General features: G+C 47.2%; 1 protein-coding gene across 2 annotated transcripts in view; it reads right to left on the bottom strand.

The window, feature by feature from the left end:
- The window catches only part of plxnb2b (plexin b2b), a 182727-nt gene that overhangs the window by 139429 nt on the left and 24259 nt on the right, over positions 1 to 19039 (bottom strand). Inside the window, exon 2 of one of the 2 annotated variants that reach the window (XM_042301429.1) lies at positions 13367 to 13471. The exons of the other annotated variant lie outside the window; for it this stretch is intronic. The gene's annotated coding sequence lies outside the window, so the exon portion shown is untranslated. The remainder of the gene's footprint in view (positions 1 to 13366; positions 13472 to 19039) is intronic. 2 annotated transcript variants of the gene reach the window in all.

Raw genomic sequence — 19039 nt, 5'->3', positions numbered from 1 at the left:
TATTCTCGGGATGGAACATTTGTAAAATACCCGAAAGATACTCAACACTAATCTCACCTAAATAAACAGCACATTATGGAGGAGTCAATGTATTGAGGAAGGGCTGCCGTCTGGTCCCTAAGCGCAGCACAGATGGACCCCAGTCAGTCCCGACTCCCAGCTAGACTGAGACGCAGAGTGTTTGTGGTTTCGTGGCTTAGAAGATTTCACAGTGGACCTCAGTTTACAGTGGTGGCGACGGGTAGTGGGCTCCAATCAAACACAGCTGTGATAACATTTCAATTTAGCCCATTTATCTGTCTTTCAGCAACATTCATTATGGGAGCTGTGGTGATTATTCCCTGTCAGGTTACATGACAAGAGATAATATTCTTAGCGTATTGCACAAAACAGTACTAGCAAAGGATAATGGGCATGTAATCTTTTCAAGATGAACTGTTTTAAAGCCGTCCATAAAAGGGAGGAGTTTAACAGCAATTTTACTGGCTTGAGGAGATGAAAGTTTAGACAGACCTGATACAACTTTTCTGAGTACTGGCCAAGTATTGACAGATCGCCTGAATGGACCGTTGTTCCTTTGCCAGACAACAATGTATTTTATCACACTGTCCTTTTCACAGTTCCTATAGTGTCCTATTGGAGAATGGTAGCTCATTGTTGTGTAGTGTGGGCTAAGCTAGCTTCACATTCTCAGCCAGTGGGTTTGGGCATCCAACAGGTACCACAGCCTAAGACAGGCCATCTATTCCTGCTATAGGGTACTGCGTGTTGTGGCCCATTTTCTATTCTTTCCCCTGAGACTGCATTCTCAGCTCTAAGCCTCTGGTTGATAGCCAAACAATGGAAGCCAGAACTGCCTTAATGAGGAGAGAGAGGAGGCTCAGCTAATTATGGCACCCCCTATCTTCTCTGTATCCCCCTCCCCTCTCCCCTCCCTCCCTCCCTCCCTCCCAACACAGTACAGTATGGGGGTAGAACTCAGCCCAGCAGCTAGCTGTCAGACGGTCGTGGGAGAAATGAAGCTGGTTTTTCCTGGACACTGTCCAACGGGAACATGGAAATTGCCCAAATCGCACTGTGGCAAGTGAGGGGGATGAGAGAGAGAGAGAGAGAGAGTGATGGGTGGTCAGAGCAAGAGAGTGAGCGAGACTGTGAGAAAGTCTTAGGAATGAGAGGGAGAAGGAGAGGACAAAATAATAGGTGAAAGAGAACAAAAGGGAAAGTGTTAGCATGAACATGAAGGAAAGTGTGCGAGAGAAATTAAAACACAAATATAGATGTGTATATAAGAGAAAGCTAGTAAGACACAGCTAGTGAGAAATGTTGTGAAAGTAAGAGGTAATGAGAGGGAGAGAGAAAGGGAAAGAGAGAGAGAGAGGTGAGAGAGAGGAGAGAGAGAGGAGAGAGAGAGAGAGATGGGAGAGTGTAGGGTGGGCTTCTAAGTCTCTGAGCTGAGCTCACTAAAGAGTAGAGGTGTTGTGAGTGTCTTGGCTATTCTCTGCTGGAGCGGAACCGGGGCGCAGCAGCAAAGTGGGCCCTTGCTGGACGCTTCAATCACAGGCAGCCAGAGCCTCGGGCAAACTTGGCCAATTAGCAGCACACTGCCGTTGACCCCCAGCTTCATTAAGGCACCCTGGCTCAGCGCAGGGCGGCCAGGAGGGAGAGCTCACTGTCAACACACATAGGCCACACCAGACCCTCACACAGGGGCAAAACACACACACACACACTAGGCTCACCCTGTCTCTCCCATCCCCAGTGGGGTTAGACTCCCAGCAGGGGAAGGGGCAGAGTCTCTCTCTCCATCTCGAGGCTGACGAAGTGGAGGTGGCTCCTCTCCCAAGTGTCATACAGAGGGAGGGGGCTGACCATCAACAACTTGGCGGCATATTCCTTATGGCATAAATTGGCCGCTCTCTGCTGGAGTCATGTGGGAGGGGCCACCACCGTTGAGAAGGGTGCATGAGCAACCACAGGGGGAGGGGGGGGCACCCCCGTTTCCACCCCTACAAGTGACAACAGAGACTTACATGCCTGTTCCCTCCAGCCAACATCAGCAAAAACAACGAACAGACATAGAGACAGCTCTCTCTGACCCCCCCTCCCTCTGACAAGAGACAGGGGGAGTCAGGGGAGAGGGAGGTGAGGTTCAGAGCTTGCCGGGTCTGACTGGTTCGGATCTCTCTGTGGAAGAGAGATTTCTACTCTGTTCTTTTCATTCTAAATCCCTCCATCTCAGTCCGCACAGCAGAGGTCTGTGGTGTGGAGCAGACCAACACCGCAGACTGTACAGCACACACCCGGTGTACTTACGTCAGACTTGGTAGTGACATCAGGAGCACTCCCCTCTCCCTGGTGGAGTAAGGGTAGCGGTTTCGCTCCTCTCCTCTCAGATTACACTTCGATCAGTCTAAAGTAGTGTTGGTGCGCCGCCCGCGATCGTAGCAATCACTGCTGTCAGAGCCCAGGCATGCTTGGATGGAGAAGAGATACCGCTTTTATTTAAAACAAGCCAAGGGTAAAAGATCAATGGTCCATTTGAGCCAAGGATGGAGGGAAAGTTCACAAACATAGTGGAGATTATGAGAGGGTAAGGCGACGGGGGATGCTGGGAGAAGTGGAGGCAGGGGAGGGGACGAGGAGGGTGGGGCGGGGCGGGGAGGCGAGAGCAGCCCCCATCTAGCTCATACGGGTGCTAGTGGCTTATTGATCTGTGAGACATAGAGCTCAGAGCCATTCATCACAGGCCACTCAGGCCCTTAGATAACTCCTCTGATAGGGCCCTGCCTGCCTCGGCCGAGCAGCTGCAACCCACTACATCCATTATTCCTCACTATGCCGAGGCTGGGGCTGAGGCTGAGGCTGGGGCTGAGGCTGAGGCTGAGGCTGGGGCTGAGGCTGGGGAACATTGGCCTGGGGGTATACGGATGGGGCTGATGTTGGGGTTGGGGCTGAACAGCACTGCTCTTGACTGCTCTTGTTTGCTGTTTGCTCATGTTGGAGGGAAAAAAAACAGGGCTCCATTGTTTCCAGTCCTACCCCAAACAGCATTAGCAAAGCTGTTTTATAGCAGATAGCACACAGCGAAGCGACAGCCTGTTCCTAAAACTGCTGAGTGAGAGGGTGTGTGTGTGTGTGTGTGTGTGTGTGTGTGTGTGTGTGTGTGTGTGTGTGTGTGTAGTCACAGACTGGGCAGGTGGGGATAAGCCATAATGAGCCAAACAGGGAGGGAGGGAGAAAAAGAGGCAGGGGGGGGTGAGAGGGAGAAAGATGGAAGGAGATAGAGGGTGTGTGTGTGTCTGTGTGAGAGAGAGAGCGAGAGAGAAAGAGGGAGCCAGAGAGCAGGCCCCAAAAGAGCAATTAAAGGGGAAGGTGTGGGCCTGGCCCCGAGGCCCAGTCTGAAACACCCCTACCACAGCCAGCCAGACACACACATCCACAGCACTGGAGAATTCATCAAACTCAACCCCTTACAATAGAGGTCAAATGCCAGGAAGATAGAGAGGGAGATACACTCTCTCTAGGCTGAGTAAGGTAGAGAGAGAGAGAGAGAGAAGCAGGCAGAGAAAGCAAGCAGGGTGTGGGAGTATTTTCTGAAACTAAGAGCCTATACCTCTTCCAAAAACATGACCATGCATTGGCTCCCTCACTTTCCTTCAAAACATTGCCTAAATCCAAACTCATTCTCACAGCAATAGAGTCCCGAAAACATAGACCAAACATCGCAGATGAGGTCAGAGCGACTTTGAAGTCAGTTGTGATCATGTGGAGGCTGCGAAACAATCCAGAAGTCCTCCGCAAGACGCTGGACAGCTTCACTCTATGGTGCCTGTCACACAGGAGATTGAGATCGCTTCTGAAAGCAACCGTCTCCAGCTCTCCTTCTATTCCCCCCCCCACCGTGAGTCACGCAGCAGAGAGAGATAGAGGGAGAGAGATGAGAGAGAGAAAGCGAGAGGGAGGGAGAGAAATTAGAAAGAGCGATGAGAGAGATGTGCAAATAGATAAAGGGGGAAATTAAATTAAGAGAAAAGTTCTCTCACACCGGTATGCACCATTGATTTCCTATTCTCTTGGAAACATTTAATGAGCTTAAATAGGAGCCTTGTTTGACAGAGAGAGAGAGACTAGGAGGAGCCTCCCAGTGAGAGGGAATCGTTCAGTGGCCGTGACGGAGAGGAGGAAGAGCAGGATGAGAGCAGAAGAAGAGAACATGTACGAAGGTCTCTCTATGACTGCTAGGAGAGGTGAAGAGGAGGTAGAGGAGGAGGTAGAGGAGGAGGTAGAGGACGTGCGACGGTTTCAGATGAGCAGATGTGTGAGTTGAGACAGATGCTGGGGAAATGGTCCATGGTGAGACCGTTACTAGGCTTGCCTGTTGACAACCAGACACGGACAAAGGGGGAGGGTGTGATCGGCTGCAAGAAGTTTGTTGATAGATATTTATTTACATCTTTTTTTTTTATAACTTAAGTTTCATTCATTGGTGTTCAGGTGACCGTAGCTGAGGTGGTCAGAATCAGGGCATGTCAACAAAGCCTCTCACACATGGAGCTTGTTCTAAATACAGATGCCATGACAACCCATTGATTGGCAGGCATTGGCCCTCAATTGCATCATCCACTGTTCACTTCCAATGGGGAACTAGACATTCGACGGAGCCCCTCAACAGAGCCCTAGTGCATGGCGCCCATCGTGTTTCCAACCTCCCCACTCACTTTCTCTCCCTCCCTGTGGTGGGTTGTTATACTCCCTCCACACCACTTCACACAGGCCACGGTCCAGAAGAGAGGAACTCCTCTGCTCTACAATGTGCCACTGATGAGGTCCCTACTGGGAACCAAGGCCCAGGCAGATCCTTTATGAAGTTGTCTGGAGGGGGGAATGCATTCAGGGTCGCACCAGTCTTTGAGGCGGCGATAATAGAGTGAGTCGTCAGACAGGGCTGCACACAGCCACCACAGGGGTTCCGTCTCTGAGTGCAGGGGAAGTGGAGTGGATAGACGGAGAGAAGAGGCCTCCGAGCTGGCTGGCTCAATGTTGAAAAGTAGTAGTGTTCTCGGTACAGGGCCGACCACAAGGTATAGCAAGGATGACTGACAGAAGGACTGTGTGATTGGGCGTGTGTGCGCGCTACTGGTCAGAGTGTATGTGTGTATGTGTGTGTGTGCGTGCATGCGTGCCTGCCTGCGCACGCTAATGGTCAGAGTGAGTGTGTTTGTGTTTATGCATGTAAGTACGCATGAGACAGCAGTAACATTACTGTATTACATTGTCTGTTTATCAGCTTAGTTCCATTTTTTCAGCCTAACTCCAGGATTTCCAGACGCTGCACTTGATGAATTTATGAAATTGCTCCTTCCAATTATTGATAAACATGCACCTGTTAAGAAACGGACTGTTAGAACTGATGAGGCTCCATGGAATGATGAGGAATTGAAAAACTCTATGGTTGAAGGAGATGGGGCAAAAGGAAGTGGCTAATAAGTCTGTCTGCACGTCTGACTGGCTGACTTGCTGCAAATTCAGAAATGATGTGACTAAACTCAACAAAAAGAAGAAGAAACTGTATCATGAATGCCAAGAGAAATGATATAAAGAATGGTGATTTTTGGGGGGGGAGTAGTTTAAATGAAATTATGGGCAGAAAGACGAATTCAACTCCATCTTTCATAGATGGCTTAATCATCACAAAACCATTTGATGTTGCCAATCATTTCAATGACTACTTCATCGGCAAAGTGGGCAAACTTAGGCAGTAAATGCCAACAACGAACAGTGAGCCATCGTACGTAAAAAATAATAATAATGAAAGAAAAGCATTGCAAGTTTGAGTTTTGTAAAGTTTTGTTAGTGTGGGAGAGGTGGACAAATGATTGTTATCGATCAATAATGACAAATCTCCTGGCAGTGACAACTTAGATGGAAAGCTAATGAGGATGGTAGCTGACTCTATATCCACTCCTATCTGTCATATCTTTAATCTGAGCCTAGAGGAAAGTCTTTGTCCTCAGGCCTGGAGGGAAGCCAAAGTCATTCCGCTACCCAACAGTTGTAAAGCGGCCTTGACTGGTTCTAACAGCAGACCTATCAGCTTGCTGCCAGCTCTTAGCAAACTGTTGGAAAAATAAGTGTTAGACCAACTACAATGCTACTTCTCTGTAAACAAATTAACAACAGACTTTCAGCATGCTTATTTTTTTTTTTTTTTTAACCTTTATTTAACCAGGCAAGTCAGTTAAGAACATATTCTTATTTTCAATGATGGCCTGGGAACAGTGGGTTAACTGCCTGTTCAGGGGTAGAACAACAGATTTGTACCTTGTCAGCTCGGGGGTTTGAACTCGCAACCTTCCGGTTATTAGCTCCAACGCTCTAACCACTAGGCTACGCTGCTGCCCCGCTGCTCAACAAATGTACTGCACTGACACAAATGACTGATGATTGGTTGAAAGAAATTGATAATATGAAGATTGTGGGAGCTGTACTGTTAGATTTCAGTGCAGCCTTAGACATTATTGACCATAACCTGTTGTTGAGAAAACGTACATGTTATGGCTTTTCAATCTCTGCCATATTGTGGATTCAGAGCCATCTATCTAATAGAACTCTGATGGTTTTCTTTAATGGAAGCTCCTCTAATGTCAAACAGGTCAAATGTGGTGTACCACAGGGCAGCTCTCTAGGCGCTCTATTCCTTTCTAAGTTTACCAATGACCTGCCATTGGCATTAAATAAATCATGTGTGTCCATGTGTATGCTGATGATTCAACCATATACGCATCAGCAACCACAACTAATGATGTCACTAAAACCCTTAACAAAGAGTTGCAGTCTGTTTTGAAATGGGTGGCCAGTAATAAACTGGTCCTGAACATCTCTAAAACTAAGAGCATTGTATTTGGTACAAATAATTCGCTAAGTTCTAGACCTCAGCTGAATTGTGTGTCTGTTGAACAAGTTGAGGAGACTAAATTACTCGGCGTTACCTTGGATTGTAAACTGTCATGGTCAAAACATATAGATTCAATGGTTGTAAAGATGGGGAGAGGTCTGTCTGTAATAAAGAGATGGTCTGCTTTTTTGACACCACACTCCATAAAGCAAGTTACGCAGGGTCTAGTTTCATCTTATTTTGATTATTGTCCAGTCATGTGGTCAAGTGCTGCAAAGAAAGACCTAGTTAAGCTGCAGCTGGCCCAGAACAGAGCGGCACATCTTGTTCTTCACTGTAATCAGAGGGCTGATATAAATACTATGCTGCCAGTCTCTCTTGGCTAAGAGTTTAGGAAAGACATGAATAAGAAACATTAATGTGTTGGAGATTCCAAATCGTTTGCATAGTCAACTTACACACAGCTCTGACAAACACTTACCCCACCAGACATGCCACCAGGGGTCTTTTCATAGTCCCCAGATCCAGAACAAATTCATGGAAACGTACAGTACTATACAGAGCCATGAGTGCATGGAACTCCCTTCCATCTTATATAGCGCAAGTGAACAGAACCTGGTTTCAAAACACAAATAAAGCAACACCTTACGGCACAACGCCTCTCCCCCATGTGACCTACTTGTTCTGTGCATGTACTGACGTGTATGTGTAACAGATGGATACACACTCTACATGTCAGTCTTTTGTCTGTAATGTCTTTTTGGTTATGTGTCAGACCCCAGTAAGTCTAGCTGTGTCCATCGGCGTCGGCTAATGGGGATCCTTCCTAATAAATCAAATCAAATCTTTTCCTGGCGTGGCCGTTGGCTCTTCACCTCTCTCTCTCTCTCTCTCTCTCTGAATATCTAACCAGAGACAGATGTCATCAAAATAAGAATTTGGTGGTTGCTTATCTTTATTTATTTTATTTGTACTATTTCACACATGCACACGTGGGAATTGGAAATGTGTTTTTTTGCATGTCCCAAGAGTGGGGTCAGGGCCAGGCATTATCAATAGCGATCCTGGAGCAAGTAGGGTTAAGTGCCTTGCTCAAGGGCACATTGACAGATTTATTCACCTTGTCGGCTCAGAGATTCGAACTAGCGCTTTGTCGGTTACTGGCCCAACACTAACTGCTAGGCTACCTGCCGCCCATATGTAGGCTGTGGGATGGCATGCAGCAGTGTGGGTGGAGGTTTTGCAGTGCCTGCATAGGTTTGGCCGGGCGGTCATCTGTGAGTAGCTGAATGATCTCTCAGAGATGACCTATCATCCTCTGGGCCCAGCTTTTCAAAAATTATCTATCCGGATTTCAGCTATCGGATAGGATAAAATGCATAGAAATAGGATGAATAGAATGGGACTCCTTTCAATTAATTGATTTGTCCGTTCTATTTATTCTACACCAGGCGGTGTCAGAGGAAGGCCCTAAAAATGGTCAAAGACTCCAGCAAGCCAAGTCATAGACTGCTACCGCACGGCAAGCGGTACTGGTGAACCAGGTCTGGAACCAACAGGACCATGAACAGCTTCTACCCCCAAGCCATTTAGACTGCTAAATAGTTAACCAGTAGCTACCCGGACTAACTCTTTAACTATCTGCATTGACCCTATTTGCACTAACTTCTCTGACTCATCACATACACTGCTGCTACTGTTTATTATCTATCCTGTTGCCTAGTCACTTTACTATATGTGCATATCTACCTCGATGACCTCGCCCCCGCACATCTACTCAGTACTGGTACCCCGTGTATATAGCCAAGTTATGGTTACTCACTGATTTATTTACTCCTTGCCTTCTTATTTTTCTATCATCTCTATTTGTTTTCTCTCTGCATTGTTGGGAAGGGCCTGTATCTAAGCATTTCACTGTTAGTCTACACCTGTTGTTTACCAAGTACGTTACAAAGAACATTTGATTTGATTCATCATATCCGAATGCCGAAATCCAGAAAGATTACTTTTGAAAAACTGGGCCCTGGTGATGAATTACAGTGGGTTAGGATGAGAGCCTCACATCCAGCCCACATGGGAATGTCCCTTTCTGCAACTCCACTCACGCGCACACATACAGACGTAAATGTGAGCACACATGCACACACACAGACAGGAACGAGAAGTGACAGACTTGGCTCGGGAAGTCAGGAACACACATCATGGGAAACTACCTGGAAAAACAGAACAGAAACAGGAGCCTTGTCTTTTCAAACTCCCAGTCACTGAAACCCCGTATACAGTGCAGTCCGTAAATCTTGGGACAGAGAAGCATTTTTTTCTTATTTTGTGTCTATACTCCAAAGGTTTGGATTTCAAATCAAACATGGACTCAGGTTAAAGGTCAGCTTTCATTTGAAGGGTTAACCATTTAGAAATGACAGCGGTTTTTGTACACGGTCCCCCCATTTCAGGGGAGCAAAGGTATTCTGATAAACTCACTTCAATATTTGTTTTAAAGTAATACAACGTTTAGTATTTGGTCCCACATTCATAGCACGCAATGAATAACGACATCAAGCTTGATTATTGTCCAGTATTTTGCTGTAGGTTTTGGTTATGTTTCAGATGACTTTGTGTCCAATAGAATTGAATGGTAAATAATGTGCTGTGTCATTCTGGAGTTGCTTTTATTGTAAATAAGAATATAATACGTTTCTAAACACTTCTACATGAATGTGGATGTTACCATGACTACGGATAATCCTAAATGAAGAGTGAATAATGAATAGAGATTAAGTTAGATGGACAAATATCAATAACCCCAAGACATGCTATCCTCTCACCATTACAATAGCAGGTTAGCATTTCTGGGGATATGATATTTGTGCGTCTTTAACTTTCTCACTCATCATTATTCCCAATTCACTCAGGATTATCCGTAATCGTGGTACAGTAGCATCCACTTTCATGTAGAAGTGTTTTACACGTTTTATTCTTATTTACAAGAAAAATGGGCACAACATAATCTGAAACACAACCAAAACAAACAGCAATAGTCATTGTTTGATTTCAAATCCAAACTTTTGAAATACAGAGCCAAAAGAAGGAAATATGCTTTCCTGTCCCAATAATTGCAGAGGGCACTGTACTCTATACTTCTCTTGAAGGCTCGAATAGGACAGATAATTCCAACCATACTCGATCTATCTGTCTATTCAACCAGTGGGGAGAGGATCTATATTGGATAAAAGCTGATATAATTGGCCATGCTACTCTCTCCGAACTGAATTGTCTCTCGAGAATGTGCTTTGTGTGTCTGTCTGTCTGTCTGTCTGTCTGCTGGAGTGTGTGCGTGCGTGTGTTTCTTCTCTACCGTCCGTCCGTCTGTCTGTCTGCTGGAGAGGGTTGTTATTAGACAGCCCAGCAGCAGGTCCCTCCTGATGTTCTAACCACCTCCATTTGCACGGTGGCGGGTAGCCGCATCGACATCGGTGGGCAGCCGGGTACATTAAACAGACAGGCTAATCAACCATACAGGAAGCTAGCGGTTGCTGTGGCTGAGCCCAGAGACTGGCGGCTTTTACCACTCGACTTCTACAGCAACAGGCTAACAGCCCCCATTAGGACTCAATTATCCCAGTCCTCACTGAGGAACAATATAACCTCCTCAGACAAAGTCCATCAGACATCATCAGCCGCCAGCCAAGCCCACAAACACAAAAGAGCTGCTTAAACCTGGCCCACTCTGTGTTACACCACTGGCTACGTTCAATACTATAATACTGTACCCCTAAAAGGCAGAGAAAATGATACAGAACACATGGTGATGCTCCTAATTATCATAATTGTCACATACTCCCTCTCTGGCCTTTAGGTCACCAGACTGCTGATTATTACGCACTCCTGTCACCATTGTCACGCGTACCAGCGCTTAGTGACACTCACCTGGACTCCATCACCTCCTTGATTACCTGCCCTATTTATGTCACTCCCTTTGGTTCCTTCCTCAGGCGTTATTGTTTCGGTATCTGTTTCATGTCGGTGCGCTGTTCGCGTTTCCTGTTTCCTGTTTTGCATTCCTGTTTTCTAGTTTTCCTGGTGTTGACCGTTATGCCTGCCCTGACCCTGAGCTTGCCAGCCGTCCTGTACCTTTGCCCCACCTATCTGGATTACTGACCCCTGCCTGCCCTTGACCTGCCTTTTGCCTGCCCCTGTTTGGATTAATAAACTGTTGTTACTTCGACGTTGTCTGCACCTGGGCCTTACCTGAAACGTGATAAAAATGTATGACCTTGATGTACTTAATGTACTTAAATTGACCCAGAACATGAACGGTGTAGGCGGAATCGAACATAAGGGAAGGGATACAAAAAAATGGAGGGAACATTCACTGACTGTACCACCGTGCACTTTAGCAAACAGCCCAACAGTAGCAAAGCACCACGGTGTTGTTTAGGGGAGGACTTACTGTAGTGTCTCATTTCAGCACATTTCCCTGGAGTCCGGATGGCAGGACCAGAGAGGAGGAGAGGGACAACAGAACAATACGAGGGATGCTGCTTGTCCCTGTGGTCATTTACAATGTGCTGGCAGAGGGAGAGCCAGATAAGAGTTTGGATCACTGCCACCGTGGGGTTGTCTCCCGCTCTGGAATTGACCGTCCATCAATCCCAGGCAAAGGACGAGCCAGGCAACTTGATTGGAGCGCAAGACGAGATTTTGTGATACAATGACCTCCAAGAGAATGTGTCATAGTGCATAGTGTTCACAGACATACACACAGAGAGTATACACAGAGTGTAGAAAACATGAGGAACACATTCCTAATATTGATTTGCACCCCCGTTTGCCCTCAGAACAGCCTCAGTTCGTCAGGGCGTGGACTCTACAAGGTGTTGAAAGCGTTCCACAGGGATGCTGGCCCATGTTGACTCCAATGCTTCCCACAGTTGTGTCAACTTGTCTGGATGTCCTTTGGGTGGTGGTGCATTCTTGATACACATGGGAAACTGTTGCGAGTGAAAAACCCAGCAGTGTTGCAGTTCTTGACACACTCAAACCGGTGCGCCTGGCACCAACTACCATACCCCGTTCAAAGGCACTACAATATTTTGTCTTGCCCATTCACCCTCTGAATGGCACACATACACAATCAATGTCTCAATTGTCTCAAGTCTCAAAAATCCTTATTTAACCTGTCTCCTCCCCTTCATCTACAGTAATTGAAGTGGATTTATCAAGTGATATCAGCAAGGGACCATAGCTTTCACCTGGATTCACCTGGTCAATCTGTCATGGAAAGAGCAGGTGTTCCTAATGTTTTGTACACTCAGTGTATACACAGACGTGTGCAAAGAAACACAAACATCCACACATACACAACCATTCGTACACAGACTCACACAAAGCGTGGCAGGTATGCATTCAATACACTCCCTCCCACACACACACGCACACATGCACATTCCGGAACTCCCCTAATCCCAATCTGTCCCTCACCTTGTGTTCTGGCCCTGAAAATGAGTCCATACTCCTGAGAGCCACGGGAGAGAGCGAGCGAGCGATGGTAACGAGGGGAGGGAGAGAGAGAGCGTGTCAGGAAGTAGATTATTTCTGCTGAGCGCCATCTGGAAGTTGCAAGGTAGATAAACAATGACAGGAGCTGCATCCCATCTCATCTCCCAAACCGGTCGACACACACACACACACACAAACACACACACACCCACACACACACACACACACACACACACACACACGAAGGCACAAATGTAATGCACAGCAGCCATCGCCGGCGCTCTTGCTCACCACGCCAAGGATTGTCAGGGATTCTGGGCTTATCAATCGGCGGCCAGATACCAACTGGAACGGCAGAGCAAACAAAGGGACGGGGGAAAAAACTACGGTAATTTCAGGCAACAATGAGAACACAAATGGGATGATGTCAGAAAGCTATTCTTTCGGCAGCCGTGTATTTAATCTGGTCAAGCCTCCCCAAATCTCTGCAATCTCTCCAGTGAGCAGAGAGGGAGAGAATCAGCCAGCCAATCCCCCAAAATAGGAACTTGGTATGGAATTGGATAAGGGATATGGACGGATATGGACGGATATGGACGGTTAGCAAGGAAAGTGCAGACTGTCTGCTGCTGCAGTACTGGATGGGGAATCTGGTTAACACAACCACGAAAAGCATTACTGTAGCTTGCACAATGAGGCCTGAAGCAATGCTTACTACAGGATTCCATGCTGCTAAAGCCAACACAACACGCAAGGGCAACAGCTGCAGCTACGATCCCCATTGGAGACTACTGCCTGTAGGGTGGGCTGGGGGTTGGGTGGGCTGTGGTAGGGTGAGCCTGGGGTGAGCCTGGGGTGAGCCTGTCACAGGAGCCATGCCATGGGGGAAGGGAAGAGATAGAGAGGGGGGGGGTGGACAGGGTGTTGGTGAGACAGTGACAGGGCCCCTCAGGCAGCAAGGGGGAACCGCACCTGAATCCAGCCTCTCTCTCTCTCTCTCCAGACTCAGCCACGTGGCAGCTGGCCTCTTCTACTCCAATGGCCCTGATGCAGTGACGAGGGAGTCAGGTGGCTGGGCTGAGAGACGGGGAAAGAGGGAGAGGTTGACAAATGAGCCTGGTCAGGTAACATCCACAAACGTGGAGGGAGGGAGGGAGGGAGGGAGGGAGGGAGGGAGGGAGGGAGGGAGGGAGCGAGGGAGGGAGGGAGGGAGGGGGTGTCTGTCGGCTCATATCGGATCATCCGCAGAAATCTGTGGGCCGATTGCGAAGCGGTCCGGTCAGGGGAGACTTTAAATCCTCCCTCCGTAGGTCTGTTAGCAATTCTGATTGAGAAGACAACGGAGAGAGGGGAGTCAGGGAGGACTCTCCCTGGGAAGGTTTTCACTGAGATAGATCTGATGAAACAGAACAGGGACGACAAGCAGGAAGAAAAGCTTGCCATGTCCCAAACGGCAGCCTATTCACCACATGGGCCTATGGGCCCTGGTCAAAAGTATTGCACTACATAGCAATTAGGGTTCAATTTCGGACCTGGCCCCCGTCTGTACTCACGGAAAGCGTGGGAATTTGGGCCGGGTGCATCACATATTTATACCCTGATGGACGAGAAGGAAAAGGATAAAAGGAAAAGCGTATAGCAAGGCTGAGAGAAGAAGCCCAAATCTGAACTGAGAGAATAGATCCCTGTTTGAGCACATCTCAGTGTGGAGGAAGAGTTTCTCTGGCCCACGTTTGGGTGCAAAAGGCTCAGTCTATAATCGTGTTAAGGCTTTTGGCTAAACAAGTGTCCTCTCTTCTTCTGTATTTAAAGCTTGATGAATGCCCATTGTCTGGCTGTTATTCAACATAGCAGTCCCTATGCCAGGCACGCACACACACACACACACACACGTCCAAACTCCAATTAGTACTACCAGCCAAGAATCAGCGTCACTGGTCTAACTACCTTAGGTAAACACACACAACAACATCTTGGCACAAACTTGCTATTGGGACATTTTTTTTAAAAGACACATTTTATGTTCCAATCCTTCGCCAGAGGTCGTGAACAGTCCTCCCACTGTTGTCTCGTTATCCTTGCAATAGGCAATATTGTACCGAGCAGCTCCATTTATCTTCACTACCTTTAAGAGAGCAGGGAATGAGGATGAGTGTTACCGCTAACAGCAAAACATGTATCTTTCATGGCGCACGTGTTCAGCCATTTGTTCTGTCGCTTCACTGAAACTGTATGAGAGACTCTGCAGCTACACAATAGACTAGAGGCCTCGACATCTCCTCCTCCTCCTCCCCCTCCCTCGTCTCTCCACTCACTCGGAGCCATTCAGCTTGAAGAGTGTGCTTTTTGTGCCCACCTCCATTTCCAACCCGTGAGCAGAAAACCTTCATTAGCGTACTGATGGTGATGGCGTACATCTAGCCTAGTCATAGCAACTCCGCATTACTAGACCTGAGATTTTGTAGGGGGTGGGGCCTGAGGTTTGTTCACACTTGTTTTCATCGTCATTTAGCCTTTAGCCTAATCCAAGACACAAACATACGCTCACCGGACACAATTGCAGCTTTCAGACACACACACACACACACACCGGTCGTAATTACAGCATGCAAATACACACACAGTCAGCGGACTGACTAATCACCCATCTGGAGCAGCCTTTTCCAGGGCTGAATGACAAAGCGCCCATCCCTACAGGTTAATGCCCTTGGATCAAACAGTTTAGCTCATATTACAGTGACGCGGGTCAGGGGGGCTGGTGACTGACCGGACAAGGAAGTGGCGACATCACAGATAAGAACATGACTACACTGGCTGCAGGCGCTGCTGTCAAGGCCGTAGTGCCTTTCCTCGAACTCAAAAACAGTCCCGAGTCAAGGGCAAGGAGAGGGTGAGCTGAGCCAGAACAGAACAGGAGAAAAAGCCATTTCCATGTGGCTAGTTTGTGAAGTGAAATACCCTCTGTGGCTAAACGGCTTTTCCTGCGAAAGCTCTGGTTCTGTATAAGTGCTGGTGCCAGCTAAGCAAACTAAGCTGACTGTTTCTGGCCGAGGCCCTTTGAAAACAGCCCGTAGAGTAATCCCAAAATGCCTTATACATTGCGAAGAGACTGGTTGTGCAACTAGGCTGTGCGCTGGGCTGATCCAGGTAAGACTGCTTGTTCTCTGTGGCCCCTGGCAGCAAGGTTCAAACTGGGATAACACTGGAACAGGGCCAGGGGGCCATTAGAGTGGAGAGAGGGACTGCATCCCAAATGGCACCCTATTCCCTATTTAGTGCGCTACTTTTGATTGTGGGCCCTGGTGAAAAGTAGTGCATTCAATAGGGAATAGGGTGCCATTTTCAGATGCAACCAATGTCTGTCTGACACGGTAGTTGGAACATGACATTCTCAAAGACCAAGGAGGACTTTACGCGAGCCGGACTCGAATATGCTATAGGGGAACTATAGGAGAGCCAGGCAGCTGTTTCATTCAACTTCTCAGATAACAAACACAGCCTCTCCAATTGAATACAGCCAGGCCTAACAAGCTGAAGGGCCGAGAGCAAGCTGGCATGCAAATCAATGTTTTGATCCACGGTCGATGTGGCGGGACTGGGGTAAATCACTGACTCACCTTCCTTAGTTGCCTGATTAGGACCTGCGGCCCGATATTATTGAGGAATGTCACCGTACATGCGGACGAGTAAATCACACAACAAACGCTTCCCTTGAAATGCATGAAACCATGTTCAGGTGGTAAATGTTCAAGGACAAAAAACATACTCCAGCGAGCGCTTGGCTTGCGCCATCAGTACATACCAGCTGACCGACTGTAATGGTTCCTAACCACATCCTCTACTGGACTCGGCCACATGATCAGTGGCAGAGGGACACTGATTCTCCTCAGACAGGGAGGAGGAACCTTCAATACTCTGTTACCACAGCCACAAAGTCAAAAGTGTCTATATCGTTCAAATTAAACAAATCAAAAAATGAGCTTTTTGGTCTTAATTTAAGGTTAGGGCTAGGCATAAGATTAGTAGTGTGGTTAATGTTAGGGCTAGGCATTAGGTTAGCAGTGTGGTTAATGTTAGGGTTGGTTTAAAATCTGATTTTAAGAAGAGACAATTGTAGAAATAGGCGAGGTGTATGACTTTGTGGCAACTAGTAACGACTGAAAACCCTGACGAAGGTCTAATAAGATGAGAATTAGTGATCTGTGGAGCATCAAGACCACTAGTGTGTTGAAGTTGACTTCCCTAGTCATAACTCATACCACAGGACAACTCTCCTTATAATCCAGAAATAATCTGCCCATTCAGTCATCCCAATACACGTTTTTATCACATTAAAGCCAGAGTCCCAAATAAAATGTCACTTGTTTTTTTCTGGCTAAATATATCTCGATAATGTATAGATGAAATATGAATTTGCCATTTGGAGCACTTCAAAGTGATACAAATGAAGGTTTTACGAATTATAAATACAGCAGTTTAGTACAAAGGGAAGGTCAGATTTCTCCGGGTAATTGTGACACGGAGGCCGACTGATCATTTATCTCGTGCACATTCTATCTTTCCCTCTCCATCCATGACTACAGCAACACATCAACAACACATCAACATTACATATCGGGACTCACAAATGAGAGTCGAGTGACATGGAATAAATGTGTCATTTAGCTGACAAATGCACGTCGTAATGGTTAATAATATTTTCTCCCGGCTGTCAGTCCATCTGTGCGTCTATCTGTCTGTGCGACAGCTGATAGGCCAACGCAGGAGCGCCGATTTGAAAACACTGGTGGGTCTGTAATTACAAAGTTGCTTTGATGTCGCTAGCTTAAGCTTCTGACTGAAAACTGGAATTGAGGTCGATTTTCATTCAGCAAGGGATTGAGAATATTTTCTTAGTGGAACACTTGCTAGTTGGACCATATTTCAGACTTCTCAGCACAACTAGTGCCAGCAGCATGTTGGACACTATGGATAATAATCGCGAAAGCCAGCTCTGTCTACTGGTATGTGAAGCTAGCTCGCTAATTTAGCTCTCTAGAAAACCGATAGATCCACACGATTGCTTTCAAATGTGCATAGCCTACCGGTGGGTGATTAGTCTACAACTAATCAAACTTTACAAACTTTGCTGGAGTTGCTAGCTTGCTAAGGTAATTGTTTTCCCCTTGGATGTGGAGTTTACTATTGCAGCCTTTTGATGGAAAATGTATTCAATCCTATAGCTGTTGAGGGTCGACTTTTTCATGTGTTTGCACTGCTAGAGACCAAGCAGATAACGGCGCTACCGTTGCAACGCTTTAGGCGGCCTATATTGTTGAACTTGTCTACATACCGTAAAATATGAATACATTTTACTGTTGTAACATTCATAGCTGACTCCACTTGTAAATGGTCATATTTTTATCCAGTAGAGTAACGTAGATGCTTGTTGTAGGCTATAAGCAAACAAGAACACCAGCTGTCTAAAAGCTGTTTGATACTGACTGATCGAAAGGTTGCTGGCCCAGCGGCTGCTTGAGAACTTTCAGATAGAGTATGTTATGACGTCTCGCCTGGGTTTGGTTACACGATGTCTCGCCTGGGTTTGTTTACATGATGTCTCGCCTGGGTTTGTTTACATGATGTCTCGCCTGGGTTTGTTTACATGATGTCTCGCCTGGGTTTGGTTACATGATGTCTCGCCTGGGTTTGGTTACATGATGTCTCGCCTGGGTTTGGTTACATGATGTCTCGCCTGGGTTTGTTTACATGATGTCTCGCCTGGGTTTGGTTACATGATTTCTCCCCTGGGTTTGTTGACATGATTTCTCCCCTGGGTTTGTTGACATGATTTCTCCCCTGGGTTTGTTGACATGATTTCTCCCCTGGGTTTGTTGACATGATTTCTCCCCTGGGTCCGGTTACATGACGTCTCGTCTGGGTCCGGTTACATGACGTCTCGTCTGGGTTCGGTTACATGACGTCTCGTCTGGGTTCGGTTACATGACGTCTCCCCTGGGTTCGGTTACATGACGTCTCCCCTGGGTTCGGTTACATGACGTCTCCCCTGGGTTCGGTTACATGACGTCTCCCCTGGGTTCGGTTACATGACGTCTCCCTGGGTTCGGTTACATGACGTCTCCCCTGGGTTCGGTTACATGATGTCTCCCCTGGGTTCGGTTACATGATGTCTCCTCTGGGTTCGGTTACATGATGTCTCCCCTGGGTTCGGTTACATGACGTCTCCCCTGGGTTCGGTTACATGACGTCTCCCCTGGGTTCGGTTACATGACGTCTCGCCTGGGTTCGGTTACATGACGTCTTGCCTGGGTTCGGTTACATGACGTCTCGCCTGGGTTTGGTTACATGATGTCTCGTCTGGGTTTGTTTACATGATGTCTCGTCTGGGTTTGGTTACATGATGTCTCCCCTGGGTTTGTTTACATGATGTCTCATCTGGGTTTGGTTACATGATGTCTCCCCTGGGTTTGGTTACATGACGTCTCCCCTGGGTTCGGTTACATGATGTCTCCCCTGGGTTCGGTTACATGATGTCTCCCCTGGGTTCGGTTACATGATGTCTCCCCTGGGTTCGGTTACATGATGTCTCCCCTGGGTTCGGTTACATGATGTCTCCCTGGGTTTGGTTACATGATGTCTCCCCTG

The sequence above is a fragment of the Oncorhynchus tshawytscha genome, linkage group LG19 (genome assembly GCF_018296145.1).
Source record: "Oncorhynchus tshawytscha isolate Ot180627B linkage group LG19, Otsh_v2.0, whole genome shotgun sequence".
Classification (NCBI taxonomy): Eukaryota; Metazoa; Chordata; class Actinopteri; order Salmoniformes; family Salmonidae; genus Oncorhynchus; species Oncorhynchus tshawytscha.
This window is presented reverse-complemented; position numbering and strand designations above follow the sequence as displayed.